The sequence below is a fragment of the Coffea arabica genome, chromosome 5e (assembly GCF_036785885.1).
Source record: "Coffea arabica cultivar ET-39 chromosome 5e, Coffea Arabica ET-39 HiFi, whole genome shotgun sequence".
NCBI lineage: Eukaryota > Viridiplantae > Streptophyta > Magnoliopsida > Gentianales > Rubiaceae > Coffea > Coffea arabica.
The window spans coordinates 39,138,870-39,147,960 of record NC_092318.1 but is presented as its reverse complement, the minus strand read 5'-3'; the positions used below and the strand labels follow the sequence as shown (position 1 = coordinate 39,147,960).

The 9,091-nt window shown below is 43.0% G+C and overlaps 1 pseudogene; it reads right to left on the bottom strand.

Annotated features, from left to right (window-relative positions):
• Window positions 1-688: 688 nt before the first annotated feature.
• LOC140007001 (uncharacterized) lies at window positions 689-7,445 on the bottom strand (annotated as a pseudogene).
• Window positions 7,446-9,091: the final 1,646 nt, after the last annotated feature.

The window sequence follows — 9,091 nt, the reverse complement described above, 5'->3', positions numbered from 1 at the left end:
TTCACCAAGGTTGCCCCCACCCTTTTTGTTTTTGCTCTTTTTTTTTTTCTCTTTTCTTTTTTTTTTTTTTTTTTTTTTGAGGCGCCCTTTCGGGTTTTCACCTAAAAAACAATGAAACTCCTCGAGCATGATCGACTCAGAAATATGAGTTAAAGATTTCAGGCATCAGTAAAATGCACTTCTCTTGTAAGACTAGGCGAAGGCATTACGGACATCACTTGCCAGTTGATTAGCAAATTTCCTAGTAAAAATGCAACAAGGGACGAAAGCCAGGACTTTGGGATTTGTAGTGAGGTTAGGTGAGGTGTTTTTCAAGAAAAGTTTAGGCTTGAAAGCAAATTGATGCGAGGTGTGAAATAACTTGAGATTGCACTTATTTTGAAATCGTTTGATCGGATTTTCACTCTTTGCATTTTTCTCACTCTTGCATTTTTCTTTAAAAACTAAATTTGCCCCAGTGTGGGGTTCTTTTTCCTTTTTTTTTTTTTTTTTTTTTTTGATCATCTCTTTTCCAAAATAAATTTTGCCCCAGTGTGGGGTTTGCAATTCTCAGGGGTTATCAAACGAAAATTTGTCAATTCTGATGGTTCAAAGGGGACAAGTAGGGATAAGATATTTTAAGTGTAAAAGAAGATGGCCTAACTTGCATTTCGCCATTTGCATGAATTTCTAAAGAAAATTTGCATAATCAAATGAAAAACTTTTTGCACATATCTGAGTTGATGGGTTGAGGGAATGCTCGTCCATCCATTTCTGCCAAAATAAGGGCTCCGCCAGGTAATACCTTCTGGACAATCAACGGCCCTTGCCAATTTGGAGCAAATTTGCCTTTAGCTTCATCTTGCATCGGCAAAATTCGCTTTAGTACTTTGTCACCTTCTTCAAATGCACGCCGGTGGATTTTCTTGTTGTAAGCCCGGGCCACACGTTTCTGATAGCACTGACCATGAAAGATAGCATTGAACCGCTTTTCATCGATCAAGGTCAATTGCTCATGGCGCTGCTTCATCCAATCAGCCTCCTCCAATTTGGCTTCCATGAGGATTCGTGACGAAGGAATTTCAACTTCGGCTGGTAATACAGCCTCCATTCCATACATGAGTGAATATGGCGTTGCCCCAGTTGATGTCCGGATAGAAGTCCGATACGCCATTAAAATCATAAGGCAACTTCTCATGCCAATCGCGATGCCTTTCAGTCATTTTGCGGATAATCTTCTTCAAATTCTTGTTTGCAGCTTCTACAGCTCCATTCATCTGGGGCCTATAAATGGCGGAGTTGCGGTGTCTGATCTTGAACTGCTCGCATAATCCATCCACCATGTCATTGTTCAGATTCTTGGCATTGTCTGTAATAAGCGTTTCGGGCACTCCAAAGCGACAGATGATGTGATCTCTCAAGAAATTGGCAACTACCTTCTTCGTCACATGTTTAAACGACTCCGCTTCAACCCATTTGGTAAAGTACTCAATTGCCACCAATATAAATCGATGTCCATTTGAAGCGGGTGGATCGATTGTACCAATCACGTCCATACCCCACATTGAACAGGGCCACGGGGCGATCATACTATGCAACTCAGTGGGTGGAGCGTGTATTACATCACCGTGCATTTGACATTTTATACATCTCCGGACAAAGTCTATACAATCATGCTCCATAGTAAGCCAGAAATATCTGGTTCTCATGATTTTCTTCGCTAGTAAATGGCCATTCATGTGAGGTCCACAGACGCCACTATGCACTTCTTTCATCATATACTGAGCTTCATCTTCATCGATGCACCTTAAAAGGTTCAAATCTGAGGTTCTTTTATACAAAACTTCTCCACTCAAGAAGAATTTTGAAACCATTCTACGCAGAAAGCTCTTGTCCTTGGTACTAACATGCAGAGGGTAAGACCCAGTTTTAAGAAATTCCTTAATATCATTATACCAAGGAATATTGTCCGAGGACTTGTCTACAACCCAACAGTGGGCAGGCTTGTCTTGAAATTGAATCTGGATCGGTTCGATCTTCAACTCATCTGGATACTGGATCATAGAAGCCAAGGTGGCCAAAGCGTCAGCAAATGCGTTTCGGGCTCGCGGGAGATGTCTGAACTCCAAGTTTTGAAATTGTTTGGCCAGAGTGAGCAGACTACAATGGTAGGGCAGAATTTTTGAATCTTTGGTTATCCACTGCTTCAAGGTTTGGTGCACGAGCAAATCTGAGTCACTAAAAGCTATCAACTCTTTGATTTCCATTTCTAAAGCCATTTTGAGACCAAAAATGCAAGCTTCATACTCAGCCATGTTGTTTGTGCAAGCAAATTGCAATTTGGCAGCGGCAGGATAGTGCTTCCCTTCGGGTGAAACCAGAACGGCTCCAATTCCAGCTCCTAGAGAATTTGAAGCTCCGTCGAAGAAAAGCCTCCATTCGGGGCTTTGTTCACTTATATCATCTGTAGCGCCTACGAATAAAACTTTCTCATCAGGGAAATACGTATGAAGTGGCTGATAATCATCATCCCTTGGATTTTCCGCCAAATGATCCGCTATAGCTTGCCCCTTGACCGCCTTTTGTGAAGTGAAAACAATATCAAACTCTGAGAGAATTATCTGCCATTTGGCCAGGCGTCCGGTTAACATCGGTTTCTCCAAAAGATACTTCAAAGGATCAGATCGGGAAATAAGATAAATGGTATGGCTCAACAGGTAGTGTCTCAATTTTTGGGATGCCCAGGCCAATGCACAACAGCTTTTCTCAATGAATGAATAATTAGCCTCATACTGCGTGAACTTCTTGCTTAGATAGTAAATGGCTTGTTCTTTCCTTCCAAAGTCATCGTGCTGACCTAGAACACACCCTACTGCTCCATTGAGTACAGATAAATACATAATCAAAGGTCGGCCTGGTTTGGGCGGCACTAAGACTGGTGGATGCAACAAATAATCTTTAATCTTGTCGAAAGCCTGCTGGCACTCCTCATTCCAATACAACGGTACATTCTTTCTTAATAATTTGAACAATGGCTCGCATGTGGCAGTTAATTGGCCGATGAACCTCCCGATGAAATTGATCTTCCCTAAGAAGCTTTTCACGTCCTTCTGAGTTTTCGGCACTGGCATATCTCGAATTGCTTTGATTTTCGCCGGATCTATTTCTATGCCCTTCTTGCTAACAATGAATCCCAACAGCTTACCCGCAGGTGCTCCAAAGGCGCATTTCGCAGGATTTAACTTCAAATTGTACTTCCGCAATCTTTCGAATAACTTCTTCAAATCAACCAAATGATCCTCTGCCCTCTTAGACTTGATTATGATGTCATCCACATAGACCTCCATCTCCCGGTGGATCATATCATGAAATAGGGTTGTCATGGTCCTCTGATACGTTGCTCCAGCATTCTTTAAACCGAAAGGCATGACTCGGTAGCAAAAGGTACCCCAAGGGGTAATGAAAGCAGTTTTCTCCCTATCCTCTTCTGCCATCAAAATTTGGTGGTAGCCAGCAAAACAATCGCAAAAGGATTCAATCTCATGTCCGGCAGTATTATCTAAGAGAATGTGAATGTTTGGTAGAGGGAAATCATCTTTAGGACTGGCTTTATTAAGGTCTCTATAATCAACGCAAATTCGCACCTCTCAATTCTTTTTTGGAATAGGGACTGGATTCGAAAGCCAAATTGGGTAATGGGAAACAATGATAATGTTGGTTTTGAGTTGTTTTTCAATTTGCTCTTTTATTTTAAGGCTCATATCTGGTTTGAATTTTCTGGGTTTTTGCTTTACGGGTGGAAAAGAAGGGTCTGTGGGTAACCTATGCACTACCACGTCAGTTGAAATGCCAGTCATATCATCATAGGACCACGCAAATACATCCTGGAACATGGTCAAGAATTCAAGCATCTCATTTTTCTGTCTTTCACTCAAATGAATACTAATTTGCACCTCCTTAACTTCATCCTCAGTGCCAATGTTAACCTTTTCTGTTTCTTCCAGGTTCGGTTTTGGTTTTTCCTCATATTGTTCAAGGTCCTTTGCAAAAGAATCGAATACCTCCTCATTATCACTCTCGCTTTGGAGTTCGGATTCACAGACCTCCAAGTCATGAGTGATATAGAGATTGCCGTTATTGAATTCCAGAATTGTGATATCCAAAGGGTCAAATAATTTTATTTTTGGCCATCTGAAAGAATTAACGAATGTGGGATAATAAGCAGATAAGCATACAACAAACAAATGAACAAGCAATATAAATATAAACAAGCGAATAAACAACACAACATGACAAGAAAAACTTGTGCACTTTCTATAAAGCCTTTGATTGAAAGCAAATGGAAATGAAAACTTAACAATATTTACATGTGCAAATGTTAGTCAAAAGTAAAATTGTTTTCATTGGCTATTTACAGATGCAAAAGTATTTTCATGAATTCACATGAATGATAAACCCCTTTCAGTTTACCGAAACTCCTTTCGAATGGGCAGAGTCTCGGCTGTCCAGTTGGGAATTGATCCATCGAGGATGTCAGGAAATTCAGCTTCGCTCGGAACACTATCTTCAAATGTTGCCCCAACGAACAATTGGGCCAAACTTGCTTCAATTTCGTCAACTGGGTTGATTTCTGACATGATCACCTCGGCTGGTCGTGGGAAAGTATATTGCGGGGGTGGAATGTCAAGAGCCCTTTGCCTTCCTTCCTTCTCCGCTTTCTTGCGCTCCTTCATCTCTCTAATGTCCTTAGCAGTTGGTCGGAAACCCAAACCAAACGAATCATTTTTCTCCACAATCTCCACTGGCTTCAGAATTCCTTGTAGGTCTCGTCCCAGCCCTTTGTCAAACTCATATCCTCCACGGATCATTTCTTTAGCCATCATGACACTGGCCTTTGATAGAGCTCGCTCCTCCTTTGTTATCCAACTGACGGAGACAATATCAGCCTTGCTATGAGGGGTCACGGTGGCATTTCGGCTACTCTCTTCTTTGGACTCAGAATCGGTAATTACAAGGCAATCCTCCTCGGCAAAGATAGTTATCAGCTTGTCATTTACTACAAATTTCAGCAATTGATGTAATGAAGAAGGCACAGCCCCAGACTTATGAATCCACGGTCTTCCAAGCAGAACATTGTAAACACTAGGAAAGTGCATGACTTGGCAGGTTATTTGAAACTGGGCGGGCCCCATCTCGACGACTAAATCCACTTCTCCTATTGGCTCTCTTTGTGCTCCATCAAACCCTCGAACTATGGTCCCTGAAGGTCTCAGCTTTATATCTTGCAACCCTAGCTTTTCCAAGGTACTCCAAGGACAGATATTAAGTGCAGATCCATTGTCAATCAATACCTTCGGCAGCATTTTCCCATTGCACCTCACAACTATGTATAGGGCCTTGTTATGTCCAATGCCTTCCACCGGCAACTCATCGTCAGAAAAAGTAATTTGTTTGGTAAATAACACACTTCCAACCACGTGCGAGAAATTATCAACTGAAATATCCTTAGGGATTTGAGCTTTAGTCAGTACTTCGATCAGCGCGTCCCTATGCATGTCTGATGAAAAGAGCAGGTCCAACATGGATATCTGAGCAGGTGACTTGCTTAGCTTCTCGATTACATTGTATTCGCTTCTCTGGAGCCTTTTAAGAAAATCCAAGGCTTCTTTCTCGGTGATTGTTGGTTTAGCAGGCGGCTCAGAGTTATTTGCTGGAATCGGAATGGCAGTTTCAAACGGACTGGCAGTCTTCCCCGATCTGGTAACCACTGACACTTCCTTCTTTGCAATTGACTTCTCCCCAATCTGTATGACAGGTTCATCGTAATTCCATGGCACTTGCTGCAGACTTAAAACAGGTTCTTGCTTCGGGAATTCGATGAATACTGGCTCTAAAGCCTCACTCTCAGTTGGCGTGAGATCCAAGATAAAAGGCTTTTTATCTTCTTCGGATGGCAACTCTATGACAAATGGCTGGTCTGTGATCCCAAACACCTCAGCTTCCCTAGCCATCTCTTTGACTTGTTCCACGTACTCCGTGTCATCCAGAATGACCCCAATGGTATTAACGTGTTCCGGCAAGGGGTTCCTATTTACATTCGGCCCTTGTGCCTCCCTCTTTCTAATTACAATTTCTCCAGATTCAATCATATCTTGAACTTTATGCTTAAGAGCCTTGCAGTCCAAAGTGGAATGTCCGGGTGCCCCCGAGTGATAAGCACAGACAGCTTGCGGGTTATACCAAGCGGGCATACCATATGGATAGGTAGGAGGGGGTACCATACCAATTTTCCCGGCGGCCTTTAACTGGTCATACAGTTGGTCTAAAGGCCTGCCTAAATTGGTAAATGTACGGCTAGGGGGTCGGTTGTAAGGTTCAAGAGGTTGAGTATGGTTGTAAACAGGTCTATTTGGGGGAGGAAATCTTGGGTTATATGGAGGGCGAGGTCGATTTTGGGGTGGACTTGGTTGAGTGATTTGAAAATGGGCTACAGGTGAGTTAAGATAGCTCGGGCGAGGTCGAGGGTGGTGGATATTGGTAGTATATACATGGTGCGGGTCTGAGTAGTAAGGGTAATGTGGTTGGTAGGTTGGATTGTGTTGGTATCGAGGTCGGGGTGAAGGGTTTTGGTTCCAGATAAAGGCTGCATCCCCCTCCTTCTTTTTGAACTGTGGTTTTTTCACATTGCTTCCTTGCCCTTGTAAAGCATCCAACTGGGATTTGAGAGCAGAGACATTAACAATCTTCCCAACTCTTACAAAGTCATCAAACTCCTCAAGTTTATTTACAATTGCAGCAAACGAACATCCGGTCATACGGAAAATCTCTTCAAAGTACGGCGGATCATGTGCTTTTATGAAAGTACGTATGATTTCGTCCTCGGTCATTGGTGGCTCGACTTTTGCAGCTATTTTTCTCCACCTCTTGGCATAAGTCTTGTGATCCTCGGAGGGTTTTCTTTTCGTCCCTTCCAACGTAGTTCGTGTCGGAGCCAACTCGCAGTTATACTCGTACTGCCTGATGAAAGCATTGGACAGGTCAACCCAGGTCTTCACCTCCTCCGGCTTTAAATTCGAATACCAATCAAGGGCGTCGCCTTCTAGACTTTCCGGGAATAACCTTAACGGCAAGTTCTCGTCATCCACTGGTCTACCCAACTTGTTGGCAAACAAACGCAAGTGTGTCTTCGGGTTGCCCGTACCATCATATTTGTTGAACTTCGGGGTCTTGAATCCCACTGGCAGCTGTACATTTGGAAACAGGCACAAATCATCGTAGTCTAGCACCCCTTGCTTGCTTAAACCTTGGCTTTTCCGGATGAACTCATCGAAATGGTCCAACCGCTTAAGTAACTTCAGATCAATTGGGGCAGATGACTCCCCTACTTCCGGCTTGGTTTGAACAATATCCTCCGGCACAAAAGGCTCTGCAGTAGTCTGATAAAAAGCGTGTGGATCTGGAGGCATGCTTGGACCACCTTGACCACCCTGAGGATGAAATCCTTGCCCATAGAGAGGATAGAACGGAGGATTTTGAGTATAAGCATATTGCGGGTTGACAATTCCCTCAAACGTGGTTTGAATTGGAGGAATAACAAATGGTAACGTGGTTTGAATTGGCGGAATAACAAATGGTTCGAATTGTGGTTGTGTGGCGGGCACAGGTTCAGGTTGCACTCGGCTACTAACGAGCTCGTCGATCAACTTCTTTTGAGCGGCCATTTCAGATGCCATTTCCCCAAATTTTGTAAGCAATTCAGTCAACTGAACCCCGGGACTTGTGACTTCCGGCTGGATAGTTGCAGCGGTCTTGTCAGACGATTCTGGTTGAGTACTCATGTCTACACGATTCCTTTGGGCTTTACTTCGGGATCGCGTGATAATGGGGCTTCGACGAGAAGCTATGTTTAAATATTACCTGAAAACATGAAATGGCTCGTTTTTAGATTTACCCCTGGCTTAGCTTTTTTAACAAAAATAAAACAAAGAGAAAGAAAAAGACAAGAGTTAGTAGATATTCCAAAAAATTCGGATGCATGTCCTATCGGGGGGCCCTTTTGTGCCAAGGGTAGGCCTAGCATGATGCAACACCTTCGAAATGGGACCCGTAACACAAACCTGTTTTTGACAATAATTCCAAATGAGGGCAAAAGAAAAATCATTTTCATTGATAAACTTGCCAATGTTTACATCATATCACGAAGACGATTCCGTACAAGATTACCAAAACTTCTGAACCTATCTAATACAGAGTCCTTTGTTTCCCTAGCATATGGAATTCTAACACATTCAGTTTGGTCATATAATTCTGCACATTTCCTTTTCAGCTCTTGACGCCTTCCTCGTTCCTTTTCATACAATTGGTTGCTTTGCTCGGCCATCCCTTTGTATGCTTCGACAGACTTACTTAACTGCAGAATTTCCTTATCCTTTGCTTCGATAATGACTTTCAACTTTTTCACCTCCTCAGATGGCTCATCTTGAATTTCTTGCGCAACGGATCCTCCTACCCAGTCTTCGTATTGCGGAGTGGTCAATCCCCTTTGTTTGAGTTCTGGAACGTACTTGACGCGTTCATCGTCGGACAACGTCTCCCAGGCCTCATCAAGAAGAATCTTCATCGGAATTTCTCTCGGACATATCCCTTTGTCGAAAATGATGGTAAATGTAGTCAGATCAACTGCAGACGGCACATCTTGAACTCGCCCTAATTGTCGGAGGAACCTTCTTGGATTGTATGCCATGATACCCTGAGTGCCCAATAAAGGAACAAACTCGGATGCCTTGGTGCGAAGGACAGGCTTGACACAATTGGTCCAATCCAATACCCATCTCACCTTTTGATTGGTCACATTCGTTAAAAAGTTCACAAACTCGGATGCATTACACGGTGAACTCCTACTATTGATCCTCTTGTGATGTGTGATTACCCAATTATATCCGGCCATTGGTAGACTCTCGGGAATAGACGGTCGTCTCATGAAGTGCTCCATCCCCCACACATGTAAAATCAAATTTGACCCACAAAAGAACTTTTCCCCTCTCTGACAGGTAGTGCAAGCTATGAAGATGTCGGCCAAAATAGTTGGAACAATGGAACACTGTTTATCTTT